At 38.5% G+C, this 21,626-nt stretch overlaps 1 protein-coding gene across 7 annotated transcripts in view; it reads left to right on the top strand.

Moving 5' to 3' along the window:
• SCEL (sciellin) overlaps positions 1–21,626 on the top strand; it is a 272,873-nt gene that overhangs the window by 138,355 nt on the left and 112,892 nt on the right. For 4 of the 7 annotated variants that reach the window (XM_070578988.1, XM_070578995.1, XM_070578989.1 and 1 more), the window contains one exon: positions 10,096–10,254. The gene's annotated coding sequence lies outside the window, so the exon portion shown is untranslated. Of the gene's footprint in view, positions 1–9,461; positions 9,725–10,095; positions 10,255–21,626 lie in introns of those variants that run through there. The other 3 variants (XM_070579020.1, XM_070579017.1, XM_070578986.1) reach the window with 2 other exon arrangements.

Raw genomic sequence — 21,626 nt, forward strand, 5'->3', positions numbered from 1 at the left:
ATATCTCTCAGAGCCTCACTTTCTTCTGCAGTCAGGGACCAAAAAATTCATCTCACAAAATGCCAAATATCACATCATTATAAATATACTACTTCACAAGGAGTAACTTCACTAGGTAGTGTCTTCACTGAGAAATTCAGCATTACAACTCAGAAATATAGAGGATGTCATGATCACAATAGATAAAAAGTCTTTTTAATGTCTGTATTTGCCAGATTCAAAAGGCTAGCAGCACAGAGAAAAAACACATCAATGGTAGAGTGAAGATAACAATGAAGTATAAGTGATGTTGAAGAACAGCAGCTCAGTACTAAGCTGGAAATAAAAAACTCCAGCAGTTTCCTTAGATCGAGGACTTGAGCCTCATAAAAGAGAAAAGGAAACAATTTTGAAAATGGGAATATGTTGGGCTCAGATATAACAGGGCTCACTCTTACTAATTTCATTTTAAAAAATTGCAAAGTTAACTTACTTCCTAATGTTCATATTGCATTTTAGTAGCTCAAGCATGGTTACACATAGGATTCTGATGAAAGGCCCGTTTGTACTAACTGGTTGAGTGTCTAAAGAGTGAGATTTGAGGGGTCCATAAAGCCCCCTTCCCAAAATACTCTTCCAATAGACTGCTCAGATCTGTGTTACTGATTCTCCTTAAGAGGACACATTTTAGCTAGGCTAAGAAGTTGTGCTTTGTGGAAGATGTTATTACCTGATAGATAATGCCAATCGTATTTATTTCACAAATATTCCTGAGGGAATGAGATATATTTCTAGAACAGATTTACTTTGAGCCAGACTGGCTGCATTTGGATGCCAGCTCCACAATTTACTACCTGTGTAACTCATATTCATCTTTTAAATGGGGATAATAAGGGTACCTCATAGTCATGTACTTCATAGGGTTGAATGAGCTAATATATATAAAAACCGTATAAGTATCAACTCCTCTTATGTTAACGAGATGAGAGGAAAAGTCTAGAGGATGGAATCATATCTTAGTGAGGTGTGTGTGTGTAGGGGGCAGCAAAGGTGCATCATAAGAACAATAGGGCTGAAAACAGTAGGAGTGCTAGAAAATAATATGAAGAGCTCACCCAGAAGGGTAGTGGGTGTAAATTATCGATTTTCTTTTTTTCACTGTTTTGCAGAGAGTCATTCAGCCACTGATTAAAGCACCTTTACCACTGTGGCTGCCAGAGAAAGATTAGTGTAAGCCTTCTCTCTCATCTTACGGTCCACTAACCCTGTTATGTGTCAGCGGGAGAGTTTTCTTGTTCCCTAGTCAGTTATATTTTTTCCCTTCGGTTCCATTAATTTAAAAACACTTTTTGTACTATGCAATAGTAGTATAAAAGCTGTTCAGGGGCCAGCCTGGTGGCACAGTGGTTAAGTTCGTACATTGTGCTTCAGCGGCCAGAGGTTTGCCAGTTTAGATCCCGGGTGCAGACCCATGCACCACTTATCAAGCCATGCTGTGGCAGGCGCCCCACATATAAAATAGAGGAAGATGGGCATGGATGTTGGCTCAGGGCCAATCTTCTTCAGCAAAAAGAGGAGGATTGGTGGCAGATGTTAGTTCAGGGCTAATCTTTCTCAAAAAAAAAAAAGGAAAAGTTGTTCAATGTCTATCTTATGTCTGTGTAAGAAAATTTGGTGACTGTGAAAATTTCTCAGAGAAATAGTGCTAGAAGTAAAGATGCTTTGTTCTGGGAATGTTAACATTACTGCTCAACTTGCATGTTGACTTAAGTGGAATGTTAAATGTCTGAAACTGATGACCTGAGAACTGATTTCCCACAGACTTATCCTCATTTCTACTGCTTTGTACATTGATAACCACTGTGACCACTTAGCAAAAGTACTTTTTTCTTGATGTTACTTTTGCAAAGATGATGGCACAGTGAATTACTTAGAATTGAGTTTGGTTGTAACAATCAATAAAACTCAAATGACAGCACTTCAATCAAGAAAGTTCATTTCTTTCTCCCGTTAATTCCTGGATGTAGGCATTCCATGGCTCTAATAGCAGAGAACTCTGCTTCCTGTAGTGCTCAAGGACCTAGTTTTCTATCTTGTTGCTCTTCCACCCACAGTCTCCATTTCTCAGTTCAAGCCAGTATGTCCCCATCCAGACATTGGGAATCAAGAAAGGGAGAAGGGCATGTTCCTACCATTTAAGGACACCTCCTGATGCTTCACAAAACACTCTGCTGATATCCCGCTGGCCAGAACTTACTCTCAGGGCTATGCCCATCTGTAAGGCTGAGAGCTCTACTCTTTATTCTATACAGCCATGTGCCCTGGAAGAAGGGAGACCAGCTTTCTTGGGACAATGGCAGCCTTTGCCATGCTGGGTCTAGAGTAACTATGAGTCACCCTGTAAAAGAAGATACAATGAAAAACGCACTTAAACGTTTATCCAAGTATTTCAGAGCCATCTCCAATTGTTCAGTTTTTAAAAATGTACTATTTAATTAATTATCACAAAAGAAGCTCATTTATTTCAATCAGTGAGTTAGAAGTTCAAAACAAGATGATGTGATTTTAGTGATCTGCTTGGCTTCCTAAAGCCACATTTGATAAATTCCCATAGTGGATTCTTCACAGGGTTAGGTGCATGAGTGAGTGGAGGGTTAATTCCATTCTGAGCTGGAAGATATTTGGGGAAGTCTAGGTCTGTGGTTTGGAGGCTCAGTATCAAGTCACAAGCTGTGGATTTCCTTCTCAGATGCCTTACGTGATTCTAAACATTGACTGCTTTTTTTTTAAGCAAATCCTTGCCTTGAACTTCATTCAATGACTCCTATAGGACCAACGTTCTCACCATTCCTCTGGGGGACATGTTTCCTAAGCCTTTCTCCAAGGTCCTGTCAGCATCTGTCCCTGATGTCAGCCACATACAGCTTCATGTTAACTGGAGTCTCTGATACTGTGTCCCTGGTGCTGAGAAACCCATTTGCTACCTGCTGCTGAACCATTATGCCACTCTGGGCTTCTGGGCACTGTCTGGAGCTTTCTGGACTGCTTGTCCCACTGGTGTGTCTTTATCCTCTGGGTTTCTGCTTCTCTATTCCAGCGCGTTCCAGAAAGCCTATGTCTTCATCTGCCTAACAATCCAGATGAAAAGCGAGAGGTTCCATGACTCGTTCTAAGTCGTAATTGCATGGCGTAAAACAAAGAAACACAACCTATGTACTTATATACTTGTCATTGTAGAGACACAGTCCAAGGTGGAATAGTTAGCATTGGGAGAACACTCCTTATGGTAGCTTCAGCTACCAATTAAATTTGGAGCTGTAGATGCACAGTGTAAAAGGATTCCCCACAGGAATAAACATGCATACTGTCAGAATTCATCATCATGTAAATTAAAATCAGGTACACTTGAGATTATTGGTGATCCAGTCCAGGATGGGAAGCATCACTTCCTGCAGCAAGCCAAAAATGCCTTCTTGGCTTGAAAATTGCTTATAGAAAGAATCCTTAAACTTGCTCTTTACAAATATTCAAAAGAAAATGTACTCCTTTCTTTCAGAAAAGAAACTATCAGAGCATAGTGGGTAGGAGCTTGGGCTTTGGGTTCAGGCAGATTGCAGGGAATCCTGACTCACTTATCAACTATGTTACTTTGGGAGAGCTGCATAATCTCCTTAAACCTCTGTTTCCTGATGTAATTTACGTACAGCACTGTATAAGTTTAAGGTATACAGCACAATGATTTGACTGACATATGTCATGAAATGATTACCATAATAAGTTTAGTTAACATCCAACATCTCGTATAGATACAAGGAAAAGAAAAAGAAAAAATATTTTTTTCGTTGTGATGAGAACTCAGGATCTTTTCTCTTAACAACTTTCAAGTATACCATACAGCAGTGTTAACTATAGTCATCACGTTGTACATGACATCCCCGCTACTTACTTGTCTTATAACTGGATGTTTGTACTTTTCGACCACCTTCCTCCAATTCCCTCATCCTCCTACCCCTCTGGTAACCACAAATCTGTTCTCTTGGAAAAATCATAACTCTTAGCATGTTCTGCCGTTATACTATGTTAAACTCCATTACTGTGGTGTTTATATTCTAGTTTTATGAGTGGTGAGAAATTAAGGGAATATGCCAGGTTCAATAAGGAAACCAAAAGGGAGGTGTTCTGGAATTTTTGCATAATTATTACTCCACCTAAATCCCAGTTCTAATCTCCAAAATCACACTTTAAGCCTGTTGTGATTGCTTTGATTTCTGGTACAACTGGCTATTACTATACCTGTTTCAAGCTGGTGAAACCTGAAAATGTCTTGCTTCATATGACAAAGCAGAGACATGCAGTTCTCACCTGGTATTTCAAACAGGTATCAGGTTAAGCTTTGCCATGCACAGAGCAGTTCATGGATCAGTAAATTGGCAACATCCGGGAGTCTGTTGGAAATGCAGAATCTTGGGCCCCACCTCAAACTGGCTGAATCAGAATCTGCTTTATGACAAGGTCCCCAGAGAGCCATTGAGGGGAAGAATATTTGACATCATGTATTACGTTTACATTTTAGAAATAGTTATGCCAGAGTGGTAGTCCTCACTATCTGTTTCAACTAATTTGTTAAAAATTGTACGTTCCCTAATTCTGTCTTCTCTTCCATTCATTAGTCATGACCTTTGGTCTTGGCTTTAGTGAGAAAGTAAGATCACTGTTTAAATTACTGTACCCATATTTTGCTCCTTATCTTGGCTTGAGCTGGTGTAGTGATAAAACCCACAAACTTTGGGTTGACAGACAGAGATTAAGTTCCATGTCTGCCATTTACCACTGTGAAAACCAGAGTAAATCAGTTTTCTCATCTATAAGATGGGCTAATATTAATGATTCTTTTCCCATTTAATCTTTCAATGACTCCCACAGATTTTAGGGTCAGATACAAGGCTCTGTGTGGTCAGTCCGTTTCCTAGGGAACCCTGAGTGGCTAGCTGAGACTAGCCTGTTAGCCAGAATATTTAGAATTTATGCAGTTTAAACTCTCCTGTTTATTTCTGTTTTCAAGATGAGTACAAATTTTCCATTCCCTGAACCCTACTTAGATTCGTTCAGCCAAGACTGAGTGCCCTCCATGTACTCAGCGCTGTCCAAGTGATAAGGACACAACACTGAACAAGGCAAAGAAAGCTGCTGCCCTCATGGAGCTTGCATTCCAGTAATCACTGTACGCTCTGTAAATGCGTTTGCAATATTTTATTACAACATTGTTTCCCTTTCTGTTTTAGACAAATTCTACAGAACATGGCTCGCTGCATTTCTGTAACTTTTATTTGAGCATCACAAACAAAAATATGAAGGTGAAAAGACAAAAAAGTGTTGCCATTATTATTTTAATTCTAATAACTCATAAGATTTATGAGAGTTATTAAGTTTTCAAACTCAGGAATCAATGAAACACAAGTGCAATGTTACTTTTTCAGAGTCATTCTATTACTATACGGAAAAATTTAGAGGCCCCAGACACCATTTCACTTGTAAACTGCCAGATTTTAGGGACCCAGAAAAGACTAAGGACTAAATTTGTACTCATTCAGCCCTGCAAATAAATACCAAATGTACACCAGCACTCAAAATATGGATATTTTGTTTTCACAAAGACAATTCAAATAAATAAAGTTGGCACTTATCACTTTTTTTCTATTCTAATAATGACTGCCTCTTAAAAAACTATAACACTCAAACACGTACACACACATTACATGTACACATTTTAAAATGAGGTATTACCTCCCCAAATACTTTGAGTAAATTTACTGGGACCTAGTAGGGTTTTTTTCCCTCTAAGTAAGAATAATCCCTAGGTTTTGTTTGGTTGGATGAGGCCAGTTACAAGTTCAATTTCAAATGTTATCAATAGCATCTCAATATAAAACTAATTCTAAAATTATTTTATATGTAAAACATGATTAAGAATAATCACTGGGGTATCACTTAGAAGATGAAACTTCCTTCACCTGAAATTTTGCTCCATTTAAAGATGGAAATGGACGGTAGACAGGAGGGTTAAAGACTGAGAACTCCCAAAAGGGCTTAGTGACACTTGTTATCGTCAACAACGAAATCGCAGAGATATTTTCTTTATGGGAAGATGGCGATGAAGTGTGTACACTAAATTGTAATACTTCTTTTTCTTCTATTTCTGAAAGCCATGACCTTCCTATTGGTATATTTAAAAAGGAAGCTGAAGTCAAAAATGGGCTGTTGCCTCCTTTTCTTAATAACAGTGAAAAATGTGCTCCTACATTTAATTGGGAAAGTAATTTCCTAAAAAGAATTTGAATAAGCCTTGAATAATAGGCTTATGTAACCCAAGCCCTTCTCATACCTGATTTACTGCCTCACTATTTTTTTCTGCCTTCATTGGAGATAAATGTTCCGTGTACAGATTTGTTCCTCAAAAGTAGGATTGAAATATTGTGAAATAAAATCCAAACTGGTATATTTTGAAACCAGGCTACCATTTAAAAGCATTTTTCCCCCTAAGGTAACAGAAGAATGCATTCATAAAATGAAAAAACCCAGTGTTCTTTTAACAGCTTAATACTTTAGACTTCATCATTTTTCCTACTTTGTTTTCCTCTAGTACCCCAAACTGAAAAGTCCATGGGTATTTTATGTGGAGACATGTCCAACTCAAGTTCATTAGAAAGGAATTGGGAAGATTCATTCTTACGGTCCCTTTTAGAATCTGGGCACTATTGCCCCTTTTAGGACGATGTGTGGGCCAGAGTCCTGAATCCCCTCTCCCTCTCTAACCCACCAGCACCGCTGAACACTGCTTTTCCTGGTAACACTCAGATTTCCAGGGACCAAGCACGTGATCATATTTGCTTCCATATCTTCTACCAGTTCCTGGTATTTTGTCTGAATGTAATAATGCTATAAATTATAATGATATGCAGGTATTAGGCTCAAGTTGGAAGAATTTTAGCCTAAAAATTGTTATAGGCTTAATACAAACACAATCAAATATTCACTGTATTATAACACATAGTAATTTTTTTAAAGGGGGAATTAGAGTAATATTTGAATTTCAGATGTCAGGCACTCCATTTTTGACCCAGGGATACCATCCTTGTCATGTTTCTGGTCGTCCCTGAGCATCTGAGGCAATAGATGTCTGTCTTTCCCCCAGTCTTAAAATAGAGAACAATGATCCTGGCGTGCTACCATAGTAAGAGTTATTCCTTTGGGGCAGAATTACTACCTTGTTGATATTCTAAATGAGGAAGAATATGCTTGGCAGTAGCTCTGGGCTGGTGCTCTGGAACTGTGATTCAGAGCCATTTAAAATCATTTTGACAGAAGGCAGGGTGCATATGGCCAAATGATATTTTTATAGCTTTTCTCGGATTTGATGATCTCACAACTGAGATTGGACAACTTCCCACAATAACAGGTCTATTAATCAGAAAATCTAGGTGTGACAACCAGTCAGGGACGCTTTTGTCCTCTTCTCAAAGAAGGTGCCAGAAAGGCCAGCAGGGAAACACATAGATGCACTGGGAACTCGTCAAACCCTGACCTTTTGTGTTCTCAAATACATGGCCAGCCATTTCAACTTCACACTCTTGCCTGTTCTCCATCAGATGATAATCAGATGGCACAATAAAACAGCTTCACTCGGATTTCAGCCAATCAGTTCCCTACTATGTTTTTAAAGCTCAAGACAGAACAATTGTGCTGCTGACATCTTGGGTGTTTAGAATTAGAACAGGGAAGGTTGAGATGAAGTAAATCTGGATGAGAAGTTTTCTTTGGCATTAAAGACACTTGGCAATAATCTTCAAAGGAGTTTGTGTGTTTATCTATTTTGGCATGGCTTTTGTTTTACTCATTCTGGAGCCCCACCTTTAATTTTGGGTAATATTTTTGCCAACATCCCTGGCAACCGTGCTGAGGCTACTCACAGTGCCACTATCTGGTCAGTTTAGGGGAAAAAAATCAGGTAATTTGAATTTTTGGCATCAATTAGAAAAATAATAATCCAGATCATTACTTTGAAGTTCAGAATGTTGGTTGTTATGTTGAGACAACCATAAAGCAATCCAAACACTCCAAAATTTTGGTTACTCATTTATATAGAACTCAGTGAAGTGGGACTTTAAAAATAAAATATCAATGAACATTTTCTTTAACTTAAAAAAAATGTGTTTCAGTTCACTTACCCCTTACCACCAGCTTCACCTTTAAGAGAAATAATGAGTACTAAAGGCAATAGTTTAGGGTATTCGGCTATCACGTGACTGTAGACCCAAGATTTAGGATAGAAGTATTTGAGAATAGTTAATTTTTCACATAAAAATATAGTGGTCAAGTGTGTGGGTTTTGAAAGTACACAACCTTGAGGCTGAAAACATGCTCCACCTCTTGCTAGCTGGGAGCTCTCTGAGGCTAAAGACTCCATGAAATTAAGAGTCTTTTCTTTCCTTTATGCCGTTCTGCCTTTCGTGTCTAGCAAATTGCCTGGCGCATAGAAAAAGCTCAAGTATATTTGATGACTACATGAGTGTTGTTTATTTTTTTTTCTGTGCATGAAAATTCCTTTTGAGTTAGTGTTTTCATATAAAAAGATTGCTCTTTTCTCTGCTCTTTTCTGAAGATCTGTTGGGTTCTGCAGTGTACTGCGTGCTTGAAAAGATGAAACATCACTCAGAAATCTGACATCCCTTGCTTCCTGTTTCCTATTATGTTGCTCATTGTTGAGCATGCCGATGAAATTGTTTCTGAGCCTACTTCCTTATTGATTGGGTAAACGAGGTCAGAGATATATCTAATATTAAATGTTTTGTAACATTTAATAAATGAAGGAACTCTCAGCATTCAGAGCCTATATAGGGAAGTCATTGAAGCTAAGGAAAAATGATTGCTATTTTGCTGTTACAACCTTCAGTTGTATACTATCTTCTATATTCTATGACCTGTAATCATCAGTGAATTTTGTCAGCACCAGAATTAAACTTGAGTCTTATAACCAAATAAGATTTTGAGAGTTGGTTCTCAAGGTCTTTCCATAATTGCGAGGTAGTTCTGTGGAAAGTCAAATACATGTATCTGGAACACTTCAAATGGCTGCCTATCAACTCATTTAACTTCACCAGCCTTACATGAGCAATTACTATGGGACAGGCCCTGAGCCAGGAGTTGGAGCACTCCAAAGCCAACACAGATATTTCATATCTAAAAATCGTAGGCTATAGTTTAGGATAGTGACATGAATATAAACAAAATATGATATGATACAGGTAATAACCGAATATGTACAAAATAATGGCCAACTTCACAACAGGAAGGTATTCAGAGACTGATAATTTAATTGCCTACCCAATATTAATTCTTCCCCTCTTTCATATAAAAGAACTTCAATTTTATAACAGGTGGCAAAATGCCTAGATAAAAACTCCGTTCTCTATCCTCCCTTGCAGCTGCATGTGGCCATGGGACTAAGTTTTGGCTCACGAGATGCAAGTGGGATGTTTGGGGATTGGACTTCTGGGAAGTCTCTTTAGCCTGGGAACAAATGGCTGGGATGTGGACGTGATGGCTGGAGCTCCAGAGGGAATACTGGAGGATGATGTGACCTTGAGGATGGAAGCCATATATGAAGGATGGCAAGGAAAGGAGACAGAACGAGGCTGGTCACTGATGACACAGCAGAACCCTAAACTGTCTCTCCATTAATTTTGAGGTAGAAATGCATTTTTGTCTTGTTTAAGCCACTGTTATTTTCACTCTGTTACTAGAATCTGAATGCAATTTCAGTTGATGTAGGGTTTTTTTTGAGAGGAAGGTATTGGGGAAAGTAATGTAGAGAAAGGAATGCCTTGGCAGATTATTCTGAAGGATGTATAGGAGTTTCCCACGTGACGGGAGATAAGGAATCCAGTGGAAGAACATTCATTGTCACCACATACTTCGCTAGATCCTGTTTTCTTTGGTTTGGAAATAATTTCAAATTTACAAAAAAGTTTTGAGAATAAGAATACTACAAAGAACACCTCTTATTCCCTCCACTCAGGTTCATCTATTCTGAACATTTTACTCTATTTGTTTGTACAGACATCTCCCCCATCTATGGTTTCACTTTCCAAAGTTTCAGTTACCCGCTCATCAACTGGGATTGGAAAACGATGTCAGGTTATGGATGCCTATGCCATTCACCTCACGGCATCTCATCATGTAAGTGCTGTATCATCTCACATCATCACAAGAAGAAGGGTGAGTACAGTACAACAACATATTTTGAAATAGAGAGAGACCACTTTCACATAACTATTATTACAGTATATTGCTATAATTGTTCTATTTTATTATTAGTTACTGTTGTTAATCTTTTACTGTGCCTAATTTATAAATTAAACTTTATCATTGGTATCTATGTTTAGGGAAAAAACATAGTATATATAGGACTCAATACTATCTATGGTTTCAGGCATCCACTGGGGGTCTTGGAACATATCCCCTGCAGAAAAGGGGGGACTACTGTATTTGCTGTCTTGCTTTTTTATGTATTTTACATTATATTACCAATATTAAATTATATACATCATGACCCTTTACCCCTGTATCACTTTGCTCCTAAATATTTTGCTGTATGTTTCCTAAGATAAAGGATATTCTCTTTCATAACCACAGTTCACTCATCAACTTCAGTAAATTTAGCATTGATACAATAGTTTTATCCAAGCAATTGTCCTTGTTCAGTTGCCCCAATAATGTTCTCTATAGAATTTCCTCTCCCAATTTAGGATCCAATCTAGGGTCAGATATTACATTTAATTGTCTTGTATTTTTAACCTGGGACATATTAATACAAGTTGTCTTTTTTTCTTTAATCTGGAACATTTCCACAGCCATTCCTTGTCTTTTGTGCCAATGACACTTTTGAAGACTATAATCTTCCTCTTTTTTTTAATATTCTTCATTGATGTGGTGTTTCCTCATGACTAGAGTGAGGTTATATATTCTCAACCAAAGACTTCATAGGTGAAATTGTGTCCTTCTCAAGGTGTCCCATCTAGGGGCACACAGTGGGCATCTGCTCTTCACTGGTGACATTAATATTAATCATCCAGGGAAGGTGTTGCCTAGGATCTCCTCTGTATCATTACTTTTCTTCACTTGAAACTAATTAGCAGTTTGCATTGAGGCACTTTAAGTCCATTTCAAGTTTCTGGTTTTCAGCAAAACTTCTCTCTAGATTGATCACCCATTAATGATTCTTGCCTGATCTAGTCTTTCCTATGGTGCTGCAAAATGATGATTCACCTCCAGTGCCCCCTCCATGTTAACCAGTCAGCACTCAGTGTTTGGCCTGAAAAGCATGAGACCTCCTTTCTCTCTCATTTATTTATTTATCTATCTATCTTTTATCAGTAGATAAACTCATTAGCTCATTTTTCAGTGGTTTGTAGTTCATTACTGTACTTAGTATGTTGGTGCTCAAATTAACCCCAATTTGATTTGGCAATTGAAGGCCTATTCAATTTGCTTCCTTGTCCTTGTTGCAAGCCCCCATCACCTTTTTTTTAAAACACTTCTTCACTTTCAGACATAATAATACATTCCTGAGTCATCTTGTATTATAAAGAATCTAGCTCCTCGTGGGTGATTAGTGAATATTATATTGTATCTTTGGATCCTCAGCCTACTTGATGTTGCAAATCTTTGTGCACATAAATTTGATATTAATTTTAAAGTATTTAGCTCAGCATATCTCCATGAAGTAAAGCCTTGGTTCCTTTTAGTTGAAATGGTATTAGAGGCCAAATTTTGGGATTAGGTACGCTTATGGTTACTGAGGTGTCTTTGCTTCTTGGCCCTTTCAGTACACAAAGCTGGGAAGTATATACATATATACTTACACATATGTACACACATATATACAAACATATAGATGTATATGCGTATACAGGTCCACAAGCACATGCACATACACATCCCAATGTATTTTAAAAAATTAAGAGTTGGGGCCAGTCTGGCGGCGTAGTGGTTAAGTTCGCATGTTCTGCTTCGGCGGCCCTGGGGTTCACTGGTTTGGATCCCGGGTGCAGACCTACACACTGCTTGTCAAGCCATGTTGTGGAAGGAGTCCCACATATAAAGTAGAGGAAGATGGGTACAGATGTTAGCTCAGGGCCAGTCTTCCTCAGCAAAAAGAGGAGGATTGGTGGCAGATGTTAGCTGGGGGCTAATCTTCCTCAAAAAAATAAAAAAAAAATTGAGTCTACATCAACACTTCCAATTCCAATCCATTTCCATGAGGTTCTTTTTTGCCATTCACTGTTGTGTATTTGTATGTCCCTTCTTTCTTAGTGAGAACTCTGGCTTTGAACAACATAAACACATTTACTCACTGCTCAATCCTATAAAATATCTCAGTTGTTTCAGAGTCACTGCACTCATACCACTATAATAAGTAAATCTACTAAAAAGAATTTGAACTTGTTTTCAAATTCTCTGCCCCCACTTTCTACCCCATATATATTGTTTTAACGAGAGAACAAATTTCAAAGTCACCAATGTGGGACTTCCATCTACTGTTGGCCTAAGGCTACAGATTTAACATGGGAATAGTCCTTACTCCAAACCTCAGTATTTCCTATACTTGGCACATTTATAGTGAGTGTAGATCCTCAATGACTGATTTGTGTATGTGTGTGTGTGTGTGGGGGGGATAATCACTGGTAAAGCACTAAGAGTATTTCTGTATTAACTGTTTTCTTTATACTTTTCTCTTTTTCACCACTTTCTAAAGTACAATAGCAAGTTGCACCTTAAATGCATACTGCTGAGTGAAAGAAGCCCGTTTGAAAGGTTACATACTATGATTCCAACTACACGTAATTCTGGAAGAAGCATAATTATACAGACAGTAAAAAGATCAGGGGTTGCCAGGGTTTGGTGGGGAGAGGGAGGGGGATTAGGTGGAGCACAGGGGATTTTTAGGGCTGTGAAACTCTTCTTTCTGATGCGTAGTGGTGAATACATGACATTACGCATTTGTTAAAATCCATAGAATGGTACAATACAAAGAATGTATGCTAATGCAAACTATGGACTTTAGTTAACAGTAATCTATAAATATCGGCTCATCAGTTGTAACAAATGTACCACACTAACGTAAGAGGTTAATAATAGAGGAAACCCGGGGTGTGGGATGGGCAAGAGGACATATAGGAACTCTGTACTTTGCCTAATTTTTCTGTAAACCTGAAACTGCTCTAAAAATAAAGTCTAGTAATTAAAAAAAATAGCATTTTCAAATGTAAAAAAACTCAATGAGAGAAACAGAGAGCCTGTATACTATTATGAGCTTTTAAAACACACCCAGCAGGGCTGGCCTGGTGGTATAGTGGTTAAGTCCCTGTACTCTGCTTCAGCGGGGTTCATGGGTTTGGATCCCGGGTGCAGACATACATACTGTTCATCAGCCATGCTGTGGTGGTGTCCCACGTACAAAATAGAGGAAGATTGGCATGGATGTTAGCTCAGCAACAATCTACCCCACCCAAACAATGCAAAACAAAAACAAACAAACAAAAGATAAGACACACCCAGCATAGTCATTAATTCATTTATCATCTAAGAAGCTGACCTAAATATTGGCAAAGGTTTTTTGTTGTTGCTTCTGATTGATTGTTTTTCTGTTTTTTAGGAGTTATAGTAAATTTGGAGATTTTTAAAGGTAGGAACAATTATATTTTATTTGGCTTTCAATGAATGATCTTTAAGCTGTCTTTAGAATAAACTCTCATAGATCTGCTAAGGCAGATCCTACAGGAATTATCTAGTTTCCTTCTGCATTGTACACCCCCTGACAGTTACAATGCTGAGATTTTTCTGGACTGTTCTCAGTGGCCAACCCACTGAGTCTGAGTTCAGAGAAGCAAACTCCTAAACTGTGCTTTCATGGTGGTGTCTGCTGTTCTTCAGCCTCCTGGTTCTTTACCTGTGGAGTAGCAGCGATGCTCCTGGGCCTGACTCCTGGGAAGACACACAGTCTTATTAGTGTTCCACAGCCATGGAAAACACTGCTCAGGGATCAAACTTGTGTCACTCTGACAGTGATCTCAATCACCTGCATTAAATCAAAGTCCATTTGCTCTAAGATGCTGAGCAAAATTCTTGTGCCAGTTACTTCTTACTTAGGGAGTGTCTTCTCTCATTCTGAGCACAGCCATATAGCTGTGCTCTGGGACTGTACGTCCTTGTTGCTTAGCTGCCTCAGTGTTCTGCTCTGTTAGTTTCTCTTGGCTTTGAAGGGAATTGAGTAGCAGCCTGGAGCGTGCTGGCTTTGACGGGAAGTGTGGGTTTTCAGGTTGGTTCCAACGTCTCTCGCAGTTAGTCATGTGATTCATGTCATTTCCCTGGTAACCATTTCTAGTGACAGCAGCATAACCTTTTCATGCCGGCCATTTTGTAGATTTCATAAACATATAAGAATATTATTTAGCTATTAATAATGGCAGACATGTGGGCTGTTATTAATATAATTAATGCTAATATGCCTAATATGCAGTCATCACCAAAAAGGAGCAAAACACAGGATTGACGCACACATTCACACATCATGTGAAATTTAATTTTGTAATCATAAGATCAGAAGGGAATTTGGTGGGAGAGTTTAGAATCTAATAATGTTTATCAGTTTCCTTTTTTCTGTAATGATGCAAAGTAGCTACACAGAAATCATTCTGCAGAAGGTGCTAGTGTGCTTCAGGCTTTGCTGTACTCATGTAAAGCTGGAAATATGAGGAGGAGTGACCTTTAGAAATTCTGGCTTGGAGACTGTATTGGTTAGCTAGGGCTGCCATAACAAAGTACCATGAATTAGATGGCTTAATACATACAACTCTGTTATATGTCAAAGTTAAATATTTGTGTGGGTTTCCTCCCACAGTGTTGGTCCAATTAATTAACTTATCTCTCCTTATACAGCACTGTACTGATTATTATAGCTTTATTACAAGTTCTTATACCTGGTGAGATAAGTTCTACACCCCACAACTGCCTTCTTATTCAGAGAGTTGTTAGATATTCTTTCTTGTCTATGTAAGTTTTAGAATCAGCTCATTGACTTCCATGAAGAGCTCTGTTGATGTCTGGATTGGAATTGCATTAAGTCTGTAGAATATTTGGGGAAAATTACTGTCTTTATAATATTAAATCTTCCTATCTAAGAACACAAGATCTGTTTCCATTTTATTTAGGTATTATTTAATGTCCTTCTGGAAAGTTTCATAATTTTCTGCATGTCACAATTTTGTAGGCATAGCTAATGAGTGCATCTTCCATTTTATTCTATAGGTTTTTGTGAGATGCCTTTTTTAAGCTCTTATAGATATTAAAACTAAATACTGAAATAAATGAATTTAGAACCATACATTCAAATTATATGCTAATTAATTGAAAAGAATTAATTATAAACTAATACATTTCAGAAAAAAGTTTGTATGCTATTTATAAAATAAAATAATTAAAGTAGTATTTATGTTATTCTTTTTTATTTCTATGATGTATATTATGCTTTATAAGGAATATGTGTCAAATTTCTGTTAAGGAAACAGAAAATCTGGGAGGATGAAGGTTAAACCATGGTGCTGATGGCTTTCAGGAAGTCAGAACTTGGAGGAATTACAGGAAATGGCTGGCCATGATTCAGATACCTGTTCACTACTGAAATGAAATAAATCATAGGAGAAATATCAGAAGCTTCTTGAAACATCTTAAATCTACTGTCTGCCAAAGCACACAACATGCCTACCAATGGCACAGGAACAATATTATGATTTCTGCTTCTCTCCCACCTTCCAAAGCTCACATGAGTATCTGTCACAGGCAGAAGACAACGTGAAACCCTGCTGGCAGGGATTCTAAGAAATGTAGTTTCTAGTCTTTTAGCCCTTATGAATAAAAGATCTTGGAAGATGAATAGTTCTGGGCTATCTATGGATAATCTACACAACACAAAATACACAAAAGTACAAAAAAGAAGTCAATATACTATATAGGTGGTATGTGCTCAAAATGTTTTTATGCTGGTAAGGATGTGCAATCAAGTGTTTTTGGATAGTACTTCTCTAGTGCCCAGCAACCCTAGGGAGTCTCTCATTCTCTTATCCCGCACTTACTCTCTCTCTAGTTCACACTCCTTCTCCCTACCATCTTTCTTTTTGATCTCCTCCTTCCTCACCATCCAATAGACTTTTAGGACAAATTAATTTCCTTCTCTTCCATCTTGTGCAGGTCCTATGGTGTGTAGTTGTTCTTCAGCTATGGGTACTTTCCTCCTAAAGATTCACCTTGGAAATACAAGCAGTAGAAGATCTAGTTGAGTGGGCAATGCTTTAATGCTCTAATAGAGGCTGGGGAGACGGAAAGGCTATAAACTACTATTCACTAATTATTTTTGCTCCAGCAGACATGAACAGAAATGATTTAGACAGTGCAGGTTCCTGTCCCTGAAGTAACTCAAGTATAGTCCCACAGAGTTGAAACCATCCCACGGACATTTTGTATGAATTCTTTCTCCCAGCATCCTTCTTGTCTTTTAGTTTGCCTTTCTGGGCTCCAGGAACTGGCCTATTATTTCATCCACCCCTACCCATGGACAAGTCAGAGAGTCTTCCTTATTGCAAAAAACAAAATAATGACAACAAAAACCCCTTCAGTGCTCCACCCACTTAATGCTGGCATTCATGAGGGTCATGCCTGGTTCATAAATGAGTCACAGGGCCATGACAATTGACTCCCATTGAGAATCCACAGGAGGCTCAGCCCTTAGCCCAGGGTGACAGCTCAGGTCACCTCTGTAGTCTCCCTGATTCTCTCACTCAGCATAAGACTCCTCCCCTCCAGTAGAGAAGTAGTTTTACCCATTTGCAGGCCACGAGGCACCTTTGTCACCCAATATTGTATTCTGTCCAAACTAAACAGAAGCACACATCAAAAATAAACAGATAATGACCTCAGGTTGGGTCTAGTAGGAATCCTTGAGATAAAAAGATGGGGGCTGGAACCAAATTACTCTTACCCCTTTGACTTTTCCCATGACTGACGTAGCCTGTGGAAACAAGATTATAGTTCAAAAGACATTGGTATCTCTCTGCATAGTTTTCCAGGATTGAAAAAGGACCCTGGGGAGGGCCTGTTCTATGTCTGAGGGCTATCATCGCTCCTGGGATATAGGAGGTACCAGAGTCATCCTTACTGGGTTCCCAGAATGCACCATGAATCTCAGGAGCTGTTTCATTGGTTTTCTATGGAGGGAAGGACCAGAAGAAAAGAGAGAAGTAGAAATGGTATTTATGCAAAGTATACTATATTGTTTCCATCCTTTACTTGGTTCAGTACAAGTAACATTTGCCAGGGTGTTTTGTTTTCTTATGATTTAAAAAAAATTTTTTTAAAGATATGAGCGGAGGAGGGGCACAGGTATTTTTAAGGTGATAGTAGATTTCTGAATAAAGACAATTTAGTAGTGATTTCTTCTAGAGAGGCTGTAGATAATCCTATGCCGCTGGCTGAGGAACTTGTTCTTTATGCCACACCTCATGAGGAAGACACAGCTGCCAAATTCCTCTGCACAATCCCGAAAGAATGTCTGTGCTTTTGAGAGTGTATTTGCTCAGGCCTTGTCAGATTTGGCTGTGAAGGGTGGGTCAGCCCACAGGGCGGGCTGCATACCTTCCCTGGGAGACCCAGGAAGCTGCCCAGCCACTCACAGGGCAGTGGGAACTTCAGGTGCAACATTACAATTATTGTCCTGTGGTTAGGCCTTTGCCTGGAGGTATCTGAAGTGCTTCAGTGAGATCCTCTCCATGGAAATTTGTTGTTTTTTTTAAATAACTTTATCTACCTTCAGTAAATGGCATCAATAACATGATTTTTAAAATTTCTTAACTTGCCTTGGCTATCTTGGCAAATCACACAGCTAGGTGAAATAATGTTGGCTTTCTTTCCTTCTAATCTTTGCAGTCAGCTCAGGAAACCCCTGGAAGAGCTCCCCACTCTTTCTGCCATGGGGTCTGCTGAGTGAGTGAAAGGGAAAGTAAGGTGTTTAATGCTGCTGTTTTACAGTGTGACCCATTGCTTCAGTATCCCAGTCTTGTCCTACCTTACTGGGGACTCCTATGGGCTACCTTACCCAATTTGACTCCAGATTTTTTTTTTCTTACTGTTGCAGAAATAAAGATTTGGATGAAAGAGTAATGGACAATAGATCTTATCAAGTAGCTTCATTAGAAATCCACTAGGAATTACTCTTGCTGCTAGACAGAACTTTGCTCTCATTTAACTGTTTCAGTTGAACCTATCTATTTTAACAGAGCAAAATGGGGCTTGGTTGGGAAGGGGAAGACAGAGAGGGAATACATGATTATAGGTTTCAGTAATCTGAGGATAATGCATTTTATATATGCCCTTTTCTAGAATCTGAGATGAAAATAAAAGTATGAAGACCACACAACTTCTCCTTTAGCAAATGGACAAGAAACAGTGGCTTGCATTCATGGATAGGATATGTGAAGAATAATATTTGATTCTGTAACATGAGCACATCAACTTATAAAACATTTTTTCAGCTCGTAGCTTTCCATTTGATGTGATGTGATGACTTTTTCTTTTAACAGTGGACCTTTAAGCGTGACACTTGCCAAACATTCATGAGGGAGTATATTTATTCAGAAAAGAAGTGTGCATTGAATGTCTCTTTATTCCTTCCTACATTTTCTACACCTACTTGTTCAACAGGGCTTATGAAAAAACAAAGTAGGTAAAGAGAGTGGATGAGAATATAGTGCAATGTCAGGGGTACTGGAAAGGTCTGATTTTCTAAAAGAATCACATATTTGAGCTGTAAAATGAAAGAGAATTCCAGTCCAGTTTTTCTGGGGAACTTTCTTGGACTCTAGTGGCTGTGACACTGGAATGAACCACAGACCTTCCCCAGGTGTCCTACAGAGTAGGAGGGACACTTATGTGGGTCTTCTCGGGTTGGTGTTGTGCAAGCAAAGATCAAACACTTAAATTTCTCAGCCTTTCTACATGGGGTTGGCCATGGGTGTGTGAAGTCAGGGTCCACTCCCTGTTTCTGTGTTGCAGAATTATAGTTAGACTGGATCGACAAGTCAGGTTACGTGAGTGCTTCTGAGGGGGAAAAAATCCTAACCATGACAGCTTAGGTCAGATGTGACAGTGGGAAGTCTAGTGTTGGCTGCCAAGGACAGAAAATACATGCACTAAAGTGAAAAGGCTTCTTTTCAAGAGGATCATGCAATAGTATGCAGAGGAAAGTGGAATGGTGGGTGTGTTGCAGCAGGAGCAGCAGAAGATGCAACAGCAAGTAGCAGAGGGTTAAAAACTCTGGCTCTTCCCTGTTCCATGTTTCTGCTGTGAAACTCTAGGCATGTTGCTTAACCTCTCTGAATCTCAGTTTCTTCGTCTGTGAAATGAAGATGATAATAGCACTGTAGAAAGTTGTTGTGACGATGAAATCAGATAAGATGTAAGTGCTGTGAGGGTTACCTCACATAGTAAGTGGTCAAGAAATGTTCCATAATTTTGAATGGCCTCTGCTCTCACTTCCACACTAATGAAGTTGTTGAATCTTTGGCTAGTCATCTGATCATTCATAACCTCAGTATTCTCGTCTTGAAAACGAGATTTTTGACTAAGTGTTTATGATCTTTTTTCTCATTTATCATTCCCCCTCCACAGGGAGAGGAGGAAATGAAAGACATGTTTTTCCAGTAGAGTTGGTTAGCATGAACCAGAAGTTCACCCAGTGCTGCCAGCGCCAGCTGCTGCAGACCGTGCTGCCCGTGCTCATTCCTTTATCACATTGTCTACAGCTGCTTTCTGCTACAATGGCCGAGTTGAGTTTTTGGATATGGTTCACAAAGCCTAACATAAAATATTTGCTATCTGGCCCTTTAAGAAAAAGATTGCTGACCTCTGGCCATAGAAAAAGAGCAAAAAAGGGGGTTGATTCTGAGTTGCATCAGTTATTGTTAACAATGAAAGCTGTCATAACATTTTTATTCTGTTCGATGCTTTCATATCAACCTTTGTCTCTATCTGTGCTCAAAGCCAAGCAGTGTCACATTTTACTTGCTAATGCAGGATTTGTGAACAAGGATCTTGATGGTTTCTTGGAAATTTCTCCTGATTGGGAGGAAATGTTCCATATGAAGCACTTTTTAAAAATAATTGTCATATTTTGAACAGACGATGACTTTGGAATTATAGGTCGGTATTGTACCTTTTATGTATAAAAATGAATATAATCAAGTCTTTACATCCTTTTCTCTCATGCCTTGAGAAGTTGATTGGTCTGTTAGTTTAACGTTTCCTCACCTTCTTTCCATCAGGTATTAGTAGAAGTGATAAAAGTCAAGATTTATTTTCATAGAAGGCATCTGAAGGTATAAACATATGTAATTGTTCTTCCTGAAATAACTAAATATTAAGTAGAGAAAATGGAAAATAAAAAGCAAGCCAACAGTAAAAAATTAAAAACATATAAAAAATTTTAAAAGAGCACTAGTTACATGAAAAAAAAAGCAAATTACCTCAAAGTATTCTCAATGACCTTAAGGCTTCTATCTCTCTCATACGCACCCCCACACACCCACCCACACACCCCCACACACACATTCCCAAATTATTGAGGCCAACTGTTTTTAATAACTTTAAAAGACTTAGGAGAGGAATGGGATGTTGGAGGGGGATTTGTTGCAAAATCAAATAATAAAGTGCACCAATTCCAAAATATTTGAGAATCACTGTTTTCTATGAAAGTCATTAAAATTATCGTCAGTTTTGTTTCAGTAAATGATAATCCATTAGTTTTACAATAATGTTTGGAAATTAATTTTTTTTTTAGAATTCTCTACTCTCTTCTGCAGGATTTATCCTCTGATAATACAAAGTAAAGGAAATGGGAGATAATTTGAAGATGAATTGTGAGGAAAAACATGAGGAGGAAGAGGGTGGAGGAATCAAGTAGTGGGCAGGGGAAGTGAGTGGGAGAGACTGAAGGTAAGGTAAGTGGGGGCTTTTCAGATACTGTGTGTGAGGAGGGAGCAAGAACACAATTTTGCGAAACCCAGGTGGTTTGAGAGATTCAGTCAATCAGAACGTCTAAGGAGTAAAGGAAAACAGCAACAGAAACATAAGTATGAATGGGGAGGATGGTTTGAACCACATTTCTCTAGTTCAGTCTCTTGAAGGCTGAGATACTGAGAAGGAAGATGCAAGAAAAGAAAGGGTGATTTCATTTTCTTGTCAGATAACTTCTGTTCCATTTTTCCATGTGCCACATGGTGATGCAAATGTATTCAGTTAAGAAACAATTACTGAGAATTGGATAGGTCAGGCCCAGTGTAGACACTAAGGACTCAAGGATAAATAAGCTTGGGCTCCAGCCCTCAAGATGCTTATGTTCTGATGGGGAAGAAAAATGCAGGTAAAACTATCGATGTGTGTGTGTGTAGATATATATAAATCTAATATATATGTTCTATATATGTATAAATATATATGAGATATATACATATAAATACATGTGGAAATATAAATATATGGGG

The sequence above is a fragment of the Equus przewalskii genome, chromosome 16 (assembly GCF_037783145.1).
Source record: "Equus przewalskii isolate Varuska chromosome 16, EquPr2, whole genome shotgun sequence".
NCBI lineage: Eukaryota > Metazoa > Chordata > Mammalia > Perissodactyla > Equidae > Equus > Equus przewalskii.